Raw genomic sequence first — 13,728 nt, 5'->3', positions numbered from 1 at the left:
GGGATGCCTTTACGGCTTTCAAGAATCTGCGAACCCACAGCAAAGGCCTACGCCTCGCACAATGGAGGCATTAGTGAAACCAACCACACAACATTGCGCCACTCCCCAGGCAGTACAAGAAATTCGCCCGAGAGCCGCCAGGCTATTATGCCATACTAGTGCATTGTTGGCAGAAACTTAATCACAAAATTTTGTAGCTGTCAGCAATAGTTTCGGGAACTAAGACAAGCTTCCATGTTGGCTAAATTGGCTGCGAAAGCCCGATTTTCCGTACACGATGCGAAGAGCGGTAGCAAATTTGGAATCAAAACAATATTAATAATGATGTCACTATGCTAACAACAAAAAACGAACTGGCACCCATATACAAAGAGACGAAAAGGCGCCGAAATGCGACACAACGGACACTGCAATTACTTAAATAACCTGCTCAGTCCGTCGGCATTGCCATTGCATTTGCCTTTTTTGTAGCGCACAGAAAAGTTATATTGCTGGAGGGCGACCCCAGCGCAGCAAGCGGCCATTCTTGGGTGACATCTGACGCAGCCATGTAAGCGGACAATGGTCTGTCTCGAAAGTGAATTTCGCCCTGTAAACATAACAGGCAAGCTTTTGTGCTGCCCAAACCAAACAAGCACATTCCTTCTCTGAAGCGCTGTAGGCTTCTTCCCTTACGGTTAACTTCCTGCTGGCGTAGAGGATGGGGTGCTCCTCATTGTCATCTCCGACTTGGCTTAATATGACCCCCATCGCCCTGTCGCTGGCGTCGCACTGGACCACGAATTCCTTGGTGTAGTCCGGTGCGCGTAACACGGGCCGTGAGGCCAGCACGTTTTTCAAGGTTTGAAACGAGTTCTCCTTTGCCGCGTCCCAGATTACGCTATTCGGCTTTTCTTTGCGAAGCGCATCGGTCAGAGGACTCGCTAGCTGTGAAAAGTTGGGTATGTACCTTTGGTAGTATCCCACGAGCCCCAGAAATGAACGAACGTCCGTCTTAGATCGGGGTTGCGGGAATTCAACAATAGGGGCAATCTTGAGGTCTGATGGCCTCCGTGTCCCTCTGCCGACTACATGTCCCAGATGGGTCACATGGGAGCAGCCAAAACTACATTTCTCGGCCTTAAGGGTTAGTCCAGCGTCCCTCAAATTCGTCAGCACCTTCCTGAGAAGGAAATATGGTCTTCCCATGAACTGGAAAAAATGGCCACATCGTCAATGTACGGCAGCGCGAATTCCTGCATGTCTTTGAGGATGATGTCCATTAGCCTCGAAAAGCTAAAAGGGGCATTCTTTAGCCCGAAACTGAGCACCAAAGGTCGGAATACTCCAACAGGAGAAATAAATGCCGCATACCGGCTCGCGCTTTCCGAGAGGGGAACTTGCCAGTACCCTCTCACTAAGTCAAGGGTGGAGATGTACTGTGCTGCGCTAACTGTCTCGATTCTTTCTTCGATGTTCGGTATAGGGTATAATTGGTCCTTCGTTATGGCGTTCAGCTTTCTGTAGTCCACGCAGGATCGCGGATCTTTGCCCGGTGCCTCTACGAGTATCAAAGGAGAGGTGTAGTCGCTCTCCGCGGCCGCGATTACTCAAGTTCCAGCATGTGCTTTACCTCTGCCTCAATTATTTCTTTCTGCCTTGGAGAAACTCTGTACGCTTTCGATCTTACTGGATCGGCTGAAGTTAGCTCAATCTCATGTGTGATGAGATTGGTTTTCCCCGGCCGGCCGCTAAAACTCTCCTGGAATTCGCACAATAGTTGCCTCAGTTCCTGCAGTTGCTTTGGTTCTAGCACCCTGGTGTTCGCGGAACGGGACAGGATTTCCTCTATGCTTTTGTCAGCCTTGTTGGCGGGGCCTTTCCACTCTGGGTTTTCGATTAGTAGCTCTTCGAGCATATTAACTGCCAAGTTTACGACCCCGCTCCTTTCGACATAGGGCTTCATTAAATTGCAGTGATAGATCTTAATCTGCTGGCTTCTCCCTGGCATTTTCAACGTGTAGTTAGTTTCCGAAAGTTGATCCAAAACCTCTACTGGTCCGTCCCAGTGAACTTTCATCTTATTTTTGGTGCGGGTCTGAGAATGAGCACCTGATCACACACCTGGAATGTTCTCAGTCTCGCTTTTCTGTCGTAGTAAGTCTTCGCCGTGTCTTGAGCAGTTTTAAGATTCCGGTCCACTAGCTCTCGCGTGGCACTCAGACGGTTTAGCAACTGCAACACATACTCTACTACTGACTGGCTCTCCCCGGTCCCCTCCCACATCTCTCTAAGCATCCTAAGTGGGGAACGAAGAGCCCTTCCGTATACTAGTTCTGCCGGAGTAAAGCCTGTCGCTTCGTGCGGAACTGTTCTCAGCGCGAACAGCGTTGCTGGCAAGCAGCTTTCCCAGTCATTTTTATGCTCAAAGCAGGAAGCACGTAGAACGCTTTTGAACACTGAATGCCACTTATCGACGCTGTTCGACTGAGGGTAGTAAACAGAGCTGTGGATCAATTTCACCCCACACCTCTGTAAGAACGTGGTCTTGAGTGCGCTCGTGAAAACTGTGCCCTGATTAGCTTGTATTTCTGCAGGAAAGCCAATTCGGGCGAAAACTGAGAGAAGGCCATCAACTATCTCTGCCGAACTAAGCTCCTTTAGCGGAACCGCTTCTGGGAACTTGGTAGCAGGGCATATCATAGTCAGTATATACTTATAACCTGACCTAGTTCGGGGTAGTGGCCCTACAGTGTCGATGACTTGACGTCGAAAAGGTTCCGAGATAAGCGGCGCCAGCTTTAGCGGGGCCTTCCATCTTTCTCCTGGCTTCCCTGCGCGCTGACATGCGTCGCATGACTGCACATAGCGTTCAGCATCTCGGAAACAGCCCGGCCAGTAGTATTCCCCAAGTAGCCTTTCCTTCGTTTTGTTGACACCTAAGTGCCCTGACCAACTGTTTCCGTGACAAAGGCCCAAAAGGTCAGAGCGGTACTTTTCAGGCACGACTAGCTGGTCCAGCGTCTTTCCCTTTTTATCCTTGTAATGGCGGTACAGCAATCCGCCTTTGTGGTGCAATGTCACATTACGCCTAGCAATACCCTCTTTTGCTGTAAAGTGTAATTTTGACAAGCTAGGGTCGCTTTCCTGTTCTTTGATTAGGGACTCTCTGTCCACGCGTAGTAGGCGATCCATGCACAGGGACGTTGGTAATAACACGGAACCTGGACTGCCCTCCTCCTGTATGCTGACACTGGTGGAGCTACTTTCGGTAACCGGTTCCTGCTGCTCCTCCTGCGCTTGAGTGTCATCTGCTTTGCTGGGTTCCGGAATCTTCCCTCTCTCTCGCCACTTGTTTCTGTCTCTCGGCTGTAGCTAAGTTTGGGAGCAAGCTCACCTGGTCAGAGCTTTTACTGTTCCCTCAGCCAGCTTCTGACCTCTTTCGCACAGCAACTGATTCGATCTATTGGAGAATGGATATGGATACTGGGACGAAACAGCCGACGAGACGGCGGCTTCTGTCACTAGCTCTCCGAACGTACCCGAAATAACCACCCTTGCCATAGGTAGACACACACTCTGTTCTTCCAGCACCTGCCTTATCCAAGCAACTTCTCCCGTGAAGTCTTCCTCTTTAACATAGGAGGGGTGAACAATGACCATTGTTGCCCCGCTGTCCCGAAGGACCCTGCACGGTTTTCCATTCACTTGGAGTTCGTGAATATACGGACGCAGAAGTTCCAAATTATCGTCACTGTCGTCCGCATATGAGAGGGTTACTGGTGACTTTTTACACCTAGCGGCGATGTGCCCCGTTTCATGGCAGTTGAGAAACAACGGAATGAATTCCTGCTCTCGAACTCCCTCGTCAATGTTTTTGGAGCTTCGGCCTGCTTGACCCTATCCTCACTTTTTTCTGGGATCGGTTTTGTGCCCTCAACCGCCTCGCGACTCCTAAATTGCGGTCCATTTTTTGGTACAAATCGTTTTTGTAACCCCAAAGTGTTCTTTTCAAACCCGCTGGCCTCTGAGCTCAACTTTCTTCGTGTTGCATATTCGTCCGCTAGTTCTGCCGCTTTCTCTACCGTGCACACATTTTCTTTGGTAAAATGGCAGTTTGGGCGAGTTGGTTGCGCTGTTTTTATTACATTTTCTTTGTCTTGCACCCATAGCCTAACAGCCTCGGGGATACTGTTATAGAATTGCTCGAGGCCTACACACTCTACAACCTTATCTTTGGTTTCATACGCCTCAGCACCCTTCAACCATTCTGTAAGGTTGGCCTTCAAACTGAATGCGAAATCTGCATAGCTCTCGCTATCTTTCTTGCTGGCGCCTCTGAACCGCTGTCGAAACTCTTCCGCTGACAGGCGGTACTTTCTAAGCCGACTCGCTTTGACTTTTTCGTAGTCATCGGCATTTTTCGCATCAAGCCTCGCGACTATAGTGGCCGCCTCACAGGGCAACACCATTAGTAGCTTTTGTGGCCATGTTTCCTTAGCGTAACCGCGTCTCTCACATGCCTTTTCGAAATTCACGAGGTAATAACCAAGATCCTCGCCAATCTTATACGGCTGCATCAGTCTGTCCATTCGAAGCTCGGCCTCGCTCGCCCTCTCTGGAGTCGTGCCTCGAGCTCTCAAATTCCAGTCGCTTCTCGTCATGCGCAAGCTGCAACCTTCTGAGCTCCCGCTCCGCTTGCTCTGCCGCTAGCTGTTGTTCTTCTATTTTATTCCAGTCGCTTTTCGTCATGCGCAAGCTGCAACCTTCTGAGCTCCCGCTCCGCTTGCTCTGCCGCTAGCTGTTGTTCTTCTATTTTATTCCTCTCACTTTCCGCTTTCTTTCGCTCATTTTCCTCTTTCTTTCGCTCATTTTCCTCTTTCTTTCGTTCATCTTCCTCTTTCGTTCGTTTATCTTCCTCTTTCTTGCGCTCCGCTTTTAGGAGCTCCCATGTATAGCTAACAGTTTCTTCCTCGGCGGTTTCCAAGAGTAATGTGCAAATGTCTGACTTTTTCATCTTCTCCTCTACCTGCACACCGAACTCTTCGCACAATGACAGCAACTCTGTCCTTAGCAACTTCATTAGATCCATGTTTGCTGCCCTGAGCCTTGACTTTGCTGATCAACTGTTGACGTGAGCTAAACACACTTGTCTCACTGATCAACTTCCCTCGATTCCCAGCAGTTCAAAGTTATTACCCAAACAATTGAAGCCTGGCGAATCTCAAGCAAAGTTCAAGCACTTACCCGCAGAAGCAACACCACGCCGCATGGTCGATCCAACCGCTGCCAACCAGTTGTTGAAGACGAGGTTCGGGGACGCGGCTCGACGGTTTCCACGGTCCGCACGACGCCCGTTCCCACCTCCAGGACAGGAACAGAAGTGCCGCAGAGCGACGGAGTTAGAAGGTGGCAAAAGAAGGCTGAGTTTATTTACATAATTACATGAGTGAAGATCGGAAAGTGCTCTTCGACGGCATTCGTTGCCGAGTTTTATACCATTCTTCTTCCCTAGTTTCCCTAGGATGATGACGTCAACTCCAGGGAAGGTGTGGCCGGAAACTCACTCGCGCGCACACACTTCCACTCCCGCACCTGTGGACACGTCACGCGTTGAGCCGGGGAGACAAGGCTGCCTTCGAGGTAGAGTTGATTCCGGGATGCAAGGTTCTCGGACGCGACGAATGTTCCCCCGGGCCGCCGACACCTGTCCGTCAGAAGACATCAGTCACGAAGGGTCGGAATGCGAGACCGTCAAAAGGGCGGAGGTGGGCCTTTGTCCTTTGGGGACGTTCTTGAAGGTGGCGGAAGTCCCCCGCCAGCCCGCCGCGGTGCTCGGTACGCAGAAGAGCCACCAAAGACGACGGCCCTTGACATTCGCAATGGTTACTGCGAAAAGGGAGAGGTAACGTTCACGTGCTGATGACTCCACGCACGTGGGCTGACTCCGGAGAATTGGGCGCTTTTGTGTCCATTGGGCCTGCACGGAGACGTAGCGAAGGAGGCTACCCTAGCCTCGTGCTGAATCCGGGACGACTTGAGGCAAGCGTCGTTGAGTGACAGGGGTTTCTCGGAACCATCCAGGCGACACGTGCGTGTTGGTTGCTTCCTGCTGATGCCGTCCTTAACAGCGCCGGCTTACTCCTACCGCGTCCTCAGCTTCGCTTGAAGTCTGGCGCTGATGATCGCAATAATCGACACTCGAAAGTCGGTTGGAAAGTCGAACCGTGAGCGTGTGCTGTTGTCGTTTTAATGCTCGCATTAAAGCACGAGTTCAAGCATCACGCATTATCATGGCTATTTTATTCCCAGGTGGACGCGAATTCATCTGGTAGGGTAGCGAGCGGTTATTTTGCGGTGAGTGCGCGCGTGTGTTGACAAGCTTCTGTGACAGTGCGAACTTTCGTTCGCGCCGACGCCAGGAGCTTCGTGCATTTCAGTATAATCGCACAAGACCCTCGACCAGCTGCGTAATTCGATTCCTTTACTGTAATGCGCAATGCGCATCCGCGGTTTTCAACGTCACCGTTTCATAGCCCGGCGTCGGTTGATTTTCGCCACAATTCGTTGAAACCGCGTCCTGCTTAAGACGCAGTCAGTCAGTCGACATTAACAAGAGGAAAATAGGCATGCACATATAATTCAAAATATTGTAAGCAAAGACGCAGCTTTTTTTTTTTTTCAGATAAGCACTGAGCCACCGCGGCGGCTTGATTAGAGAAAGATGCTACAGCTGTAGGTGCATGCACGGACTCGATACGCTGGTCAAGCTGTGTGTGCAGGGGCGAAATTAGCATGTTCGGTTGCTTCCGAAACTTAATTAGCTTACTCCCAAATTTAGAAAAATGGCTTTGTTGCGAAGCAAGCTGTTGGAGCTTGCCACAACGATAATAAAATCTGATGGTCTGAAGCGTTTTCAGAACACTGTTGCACGTACTTTCTAGCTTAGAAATGCGTCCCTCCTTCATAATAAAGTAGCTATATTATTCGCTCCTTTTTTTTTAGATTTTCGTCGCCGCAGATATCGAAGGTATATAAATCCTCAAGAAATAAAGCATTCGCACCTCAGTTTTTATACGTAGGGTGTATTGCCTCACAAAGACTCCTTAACGCGCGTAACATATGCGTATGGTCCAGAGAGTTTGCTCGCCCTTCTAAAACTAATTGAACACGGGAAAAACTTAACTGAACAAGTAGCAAACAAAGCAGTAATAGGCGTATGGTTCTTCGAGTGAACTTATTTCGCCACGGCACGAGCGATTGGCCCGCTCAAAAAAATTACCTTTTCTATTACGTTGTTCAAGTATGCGTCTATATATATTCACGCCCGACCGGAGAGTTGATAAATGCACGAAATCGGCTTCTAATTTTGATCAGAGACAACAAAGGTTGTGGTCCCTATCTTAATTTAAGCGCAAATCACCTCGAGAGATTTGTGAAAATCAGCGCACAAAGCGAAAGCTGCGCACTGATCCGCGTGCTGACACATGATACCTCGCATGGCGTTTTGTGTTACTAAAACGTTAAGACGGAGTAAAAAAATAGAAAAGCGAAAAGCTGGAATGCACCTAGTTCTGGCACGCATAGTAGTGTCTTTTTACAGTGGAGAGGGTAGCGCAACACTGCATCGGCATTTTACTTTTCAAACGAAGCGCAGAAGTTTTAACCCAACGCTGGGCAGCGGTTTCGTTTTCTGTACCGTACCAACATGGAGGACTTAGTTCTCGGAGCGCCGAGAGATGGCGCTGCGCATTTCGCATATCGTCTATTCTATGACTTTAGCAGCACATGTCTACATCCAGACCATTTTTAACCAAATCTTATGGCTAGTTATCGCGTGTTACGCCCGAAACACGCTCAGAGCGTGTTCTAGACATGCGTTTTGCCCTCTGTACACGCTTGCAGTGCGTAATCGCACCTGCTTTTTTTTTAAACACACGGACTGAAGCTTTCTGCATCGGGAGATCTGCAATAATGTTTAGTAACTATGCCTCCATGCAATTTTTGCTTTAAGTTCAAAAGGTTTTGTGATTTAAAACGAACGTCAATTTATGCTAGATGGTGCATATTATTTGAGTATGAAAAAGCAATACCGCTAAAGGGAGACACACACTAGAAAGACTGACGCAGGACATGCGCTATCTTCATCTGAGTTTATTCACTGCTAAGGCAGCAAATATATGGAAAATTTAAGAAGTGCGCAAAAAACAAGAACACAAGGCATCAACCAAATATTGGCTGGAGGCACTTAGTAGATACCTCTTGATTGCCTGAAGGCGAGAGCCGATTGATTGTAAAACATTTTATTCGCCGGGAAGAGCTTGGCAAGAGGTCGCGTTAAGTGGTCGAGAGTACATAGCCCTCGACGACTTTGTCAGCCCACTCCACCGCCAAAACTTGCGTTCTGGGGTCAGAGCTAGCCAGCACGGTCTCCCACCGCTCGAGAGAAGGAGCTGTAACTAGATCACCCGGAGGTGGCTCTGTTTTGCAGTCCCACAGGATGTGATCGCAGGTAGCACGTTGGTCACAGTGTTTGCAGTTTGGGTTGTAAAGATCTGGATAAATGTGCGCGAGGAGTGATGGGGTGCGTATCGATCTCGTCTGTAGACGACGCCACGTAACCTCTTGTTCTTTAGTAAGTCTTTTGTCTGGAGGGGGGAAAATTCTCCTCTCTAGTTTAAAATGATTGGTGAGATCATATGTGACTGATTGCACTGATTTGAATTTGCCGCGCTTGCATTCATTTCACGACAGAGAAGGAGAGCGTGGCGAGAGGAAGCGGTGACGTCACGCTGCGCATGCCCAGCGCATCGGCAGTTGTTGCTTGCCGGCGGATCAGAGTGCTTCGACGTCCTTGGTGATGATGATGATGATGATGATGATATAAACTTTATTTTCCGTCATATAAGGAAGTCCCCTACTCCCTATCCTCGGCACGCAGGCCTTGGTGACGGGGACCGGGACCTCCGCGATTAGAAGCAGGCGAAGAGGTCTTGATTCCTCGCGGCTTCTTCCGCCAGGCGGATGGCTTGTTGCTGAGAAGCCGGGGCCTCGCTCCGCAGCAGGGCTTCCCAGGTTTCTCTACAATTTGTGTTTTCTTTAGCCCCTGGGGAGCTAGCGCATTCCCACATTATGTGGCCGAAGGTCCCTCTCACCCCACAGTGCTTGCACGTATCGTTTTCTTCGTTATGTCTATGAACATGATATGCCCAGACCGGGATTTAAAAGTCCCGTCCCGTTTAAAAGAAAGTATTGGTACGTTTAGGGATGTAACCGAAAATCTAAAGACAGACCGGAGGATATATCCGCCACCGGATAGATCCCTGAGTAAAAAGGAGTCGTACGACTGGAGAAGACTTCAAGCTCGAAATTTCTTCTCGCCCCTGTGGAGGAGTTGGACGGGTGCCAGAGGGCGGAAGAGGGACGGTGCAGAAACCGAAATGTGTAAATTTTGCGGCCACGAGGCAACATTAGATCACATAATTTGGAGATGCGTTCGTGCCCCAGGGCACAACGCGATTAAAACTAGCGATGAATGGGAGACCACGCTGAGAAGCTCCGATGAAAAAACTCAGCGCTTCGCCGTCCGCCTGGCCGCGGTGCGACAGACTGCCTCCCCGGACGCCTGCGTGCGGACCCGGAGGTGGCTGCCGCGCCATCTTCGGCGGAAATAAATGTTCTTCCTCCTCCTCCCAGCTTGGAGGCGTCGCCATCGCGATTGCCTCCCTATTGGTTACACTTTTATCCGGTGGTGGCACCAGTCCCCTCTGTAACCTATAATTTTCGACAGTCTCCGCATAATTTTGCAGACGCTCGTCCATGTTCTGGCAGTCGGACGGCTCCACAGCTACCTAGAAGTAGACAGCTCGGGCTAACTCGTGGGCGGCGTCGTTGCCAGGAACGGACCCGTGTGCGGGTGTCCAAATTACGTTAACTTTTTATGTTCAGCCGTCTACTGGCCAGAATCCTTGCCGCTTCCGGCGAGATCCTAACCTTTCCAAAATTATAGATGGCAGGTTTGCTATCGCTAATTATAAACTGGCTTCCGTTCCAATGCAAGCGAGCGCTATCGCAACTTCTTCAGCTGTTTCAGCGTTGCGGCTTCTATTGGTGGCTGCCGATACGGGGGCACCGCGGCCGTCGGCCACCGAGGCGACCGCCGCACCCGACTTGCCACTTGCTGCGTCCACGTACGCTACTTACTTGCTGTCCATCAGCTCGAAGCGTCTGATTAGTGCTTCTTCTCTCTCCTTTCAGTGTTGAATATGGGATGCATGTTACGAGGGAGTGGGGGAATGAATAGATTTTTTCGGCAGTCCTGCGGAATGCTCGATTAGGCCCGTAGTCCCCTATTTGTTTGCAGGCCTACCATGTCAAGGATTGCTCTGCCTGTGGTTGTTCGTCTTAATCTTTCGAGCTGTGAAATTCTGACAGCCTCTGCTATTACGTCCCAGGTATAGTGTACTCTCATACAGAGCAGCTTTTCTGTGGAGGTGCTAATCGGTAAGCCCAGGGCCCTCTTTATGCACCGTCGTATGAGCGAGTCTAGTTTCTTCTCCTCAGCTCTAATGTTTAAGAAAGGCGTGGCATAACTCACGCCGCTTATTACGTATGCTTGGGTTAGTTTGAGCAAGCTTCTTTCCTTCAGGCCTCGTCCTTTCAGCGCGAGCCTTCTAAATATGCCAAGAGCTTGCGTGGAAAATCCCTCGAGCTTTTTGATTGCCCCATCGTTGTGTCCATTATCCTGTAAGATTTTTATTTGATCTACCTTTGGAACTGGTTTCCCCTCTACTTTAATGTCAAATTTCCAGCTGTGCTTGCATCGGAGTGACTTCGGGTTATAGACGAATCATTCTGATTTTAGCGGAGAGCATGAGAGACCCGTACTGGCCGCATAGTCGACGACAGTGTCAGTTGCAGCCTGCAGGTGCTCCTCGATACTCGCATCGCTCCCCTGGTTAACCCAGAGGTTGGTGTGATCCGCTTACATACTGAAATTTAGCCCCTCTATGCTCCGCAGAGCTTTGGGGAGGGCCGTCATCGCCACCTTGAAGAGGAACGAGGAGACAACCGTGCCCTGCGGCGGGCCCCTGCTCCCTAAATTCAGTGTGCGAGACTCGATATCTTGGAACTTCATGCAGGCAGTTCTGCCTGACAGAAAGTCCTTGATGTAATCGTATGTTCGCGCGCCTACCCCAATTTCATGGAGACCTCGTAGGATTGCTTCGTGTTTGACATTACCAAAAGCCTTCGTTAAGTCTAGGCCGAGAATCACTTTGTCGTCTCTAGAACGCGAGTCGATTATGTCATGTTTCAGTCGGAGCATAACGTCCTGCGTGCACAAGCCCGGTCGGAAGCCGACCATCTCATGCGGCCACAGATCGTTTTGCTCCATAAAGACCGTCAGTCTGGTCTGGACTATGCGCTCCATCAATTTCCCCATGCATAAGGTTACGGAAGTAGGTCTTAAATTTTCTAGCTACGGGGGTTTACCCGGCTTTGGGATTAGAATTGCATTTGCCGACTTCCACTCTCGAGGCAGGTGGCCTTTTAGTACAAATTTCTTGCATGTACTCGTCAGAGCGCTGTTGGAGTCGTCGTCTAGGTTTCTTAAAATTTTGTTAGTTATCCCGTCAGGACCCGGGGCCGTTTTCGTTTTTAGTTCCAATATTTCTGCCCTGACCTCCGCCTCCGTGATGGGTGCGTCGAGCTCCTCGTTGGGAGCTCCGTCGTATTCTGGGAGGGTGGTACTAAGGGTATCGCCAATGTACATGTTATTTCCGTCTGATGTGACGTCATCATCCACTTTTCCTCGTTTTTGAACAATTCTTACTCATATTATAGATCTTTCAGTTATCGTAAGTACTAATTATGCTTAGTTACACATTTTTCAACCGAATATGACACAAATCTGGCTTTTTTCCGCCCAATCTTTGATAATTTTCACTATGCTGTGAAGACTTCCGGTGAATGTGACGTCACATCGTTCGAGTCGCTATATTGACGTCCGTGCTATATCGACGCATTTCATTTTCTTTCTTTTTTTGCTATATTTGACTATAATTAACTAATCGCTCAACAGTCATTACACTTCGTCCCTTCTATCTGATGCTACCATTCGTTTTCTCCCATCCTGATTACTTGCCGCGTTATTCGTGGAAGACAGCGTTACACCGGACGTTACCTGGGCCGGGAGTATGCGCCATAAAAGGCTTTCGCCTTAAAAGTTTTCAAGATATGGCATCTCGGTCTTGAAAAGCCGGACTGAAGCGTAGGTCACACAATCTATCCCCCTCTTTTTTATGTGCAACGCTTCCAAAACCTCCCGTGCCTTCGTATGTCTACTCCTGCCCAGAATCTTTATCTCCTGATGTCGTGGTTCACACTTCTTGCATTGCTTTCATCTTTTTTTTTTCCCCTGGTCCATGTTCTTCCGCACGGTTACGCACGAAGCATTCAGCACAGTGCTGTGAAAGATGTGCACGTCCTAGTTGTTTTAGCGATCGTGCATGCTCAGCAACACGGTCATTAACGGACCACCCGTTTGGTTCACATAGGCTTTTCCGCAGGTCAGTGGTAACTCGTATACTACACCTGTCTAGCACTTCGCGTACTGCTTGCCATGCTTTTTGTTGCAAGAGCTCTTCTTCTTATCGCTTGCAATTCGCGCGCATAGCTGGTCAAGCTTTCGTGGAGTAAAAAACGCGACTAGCACGCAATATAAATTCGCCAGCATTTTCATATTGTGCGCGACCCTCTGAACATAAGGTACCGAATTTTGTGGTAAGATACGGGGTTCAGTGGTGCTTTCTGCCCATGTTCATATTTGTCATGAATACACAATATTTGCAATATTATTTGTTTTTCCACCCTTACTTAGATGATGCACATCAATTTATAAAAAAATCATGATACTTGCCGCTCCCGTACAGCGCTTTCTGGCTGCCATATTTCTGCAGTGTTTGTGGTGTGGGGCACTTTATCTCGACCAGCTGGTCCAGTTCTGGTGCAAAGCCATCGGGGTCCAAATCCATCGGGCAATCTTAGCCATGTTGTCGCAGGACGCACGATGAGTCCACATTCTTCAACATGAGTGTGCTTTGTTTTTTCATGCTGGGGACGTGCTTTGGGCTTGATCCATACCTTCATAGGAGAAAAACATCACACATCGCTCAGAATTTCATCTTATGCTATTTTACCACTATAATACTGCTGAAGCGTGCGACTCTTGTTTAGATACAGCATGTAGAAACGATTATTTTCTGCACTAAAATACTGTTTATCACCAGTTTTCATTCAACTCTCAATGTACATATGCGGAAATGGAGAGCTTTCAAGGCTAATTTTCAACAGGTCATTTGAAAGTCCGGTAGACACGCCTGAATTACTCAGAAAAAAGTATATGCTTTACTGACATCAGAGAAAAAAACTGATGACGAGGCAGGGTCTACGTCAGTTAAGTGCATACTTATTTCAAGCATCGGGTATCAACTAGTGCGTGAAAAAGCTTTACTTCTGCATTAGCTACTAGCCCTTGGACACTACTTGAAAATATTTTCAGGAAATAAGCAAACTAAAGAATGACAACCAAATTATTGATTCCAGCAACAGTTTTGGTATGGTGGGTGAACAGCTACATTATTACGTGCGCCGCTCAAGAAAAATACAATTGCCTGCTCACACCAGTGGGTGTAGCAGGCTGGCATACAGCTGCAGTTCATATGAAGATTGTTGGAAGCTCGTCTTCTG

General features: G+C 48.9%; 1 long non-coding RNA gene across 1 annotated transcript in view; it reads right to left on the bottom strand.

Moving 5' to 3' along the window:
* LOC149345778 (uncharacterized) overlaps positions 1–13,728 on the bottom strand; it is a 70,587-nt gene that overhangs the window by 56,399 nt on the left and 460 nt on the right. The window contains exon 2 of the long non-coding RNA XR_016292035.1: positions 12,899–13,122. This is a non-coding gene — a long non-coding RNA (uncharacterized LOC149345778). The remainder of the gene's footprint in view (positions 1–12,898; positions 13,123–13,728) is intronic.

Source organism: Amblyomma mixtum, chromosome 4 (assembly GCF_055824585.1).
Source record: "Amblyomma mixtum isolate Tamu chromosome 4, ASM5582458v1, whole genome shotgun sequence".
In the NCBI taxonomy this organism is placed as follows: domain Eukaryota; kingdom Metazoa; phylum Arthropoda; class Arachnida; order Ixodida; family Ixodidae; genus Amblyomma; species Amblyomma mixtum.
The sequence above is the reverse complement of the archived record's forward strand: the minus strand, read 5'-3'. Positions and strand labels throughout refer to the sequence as shown.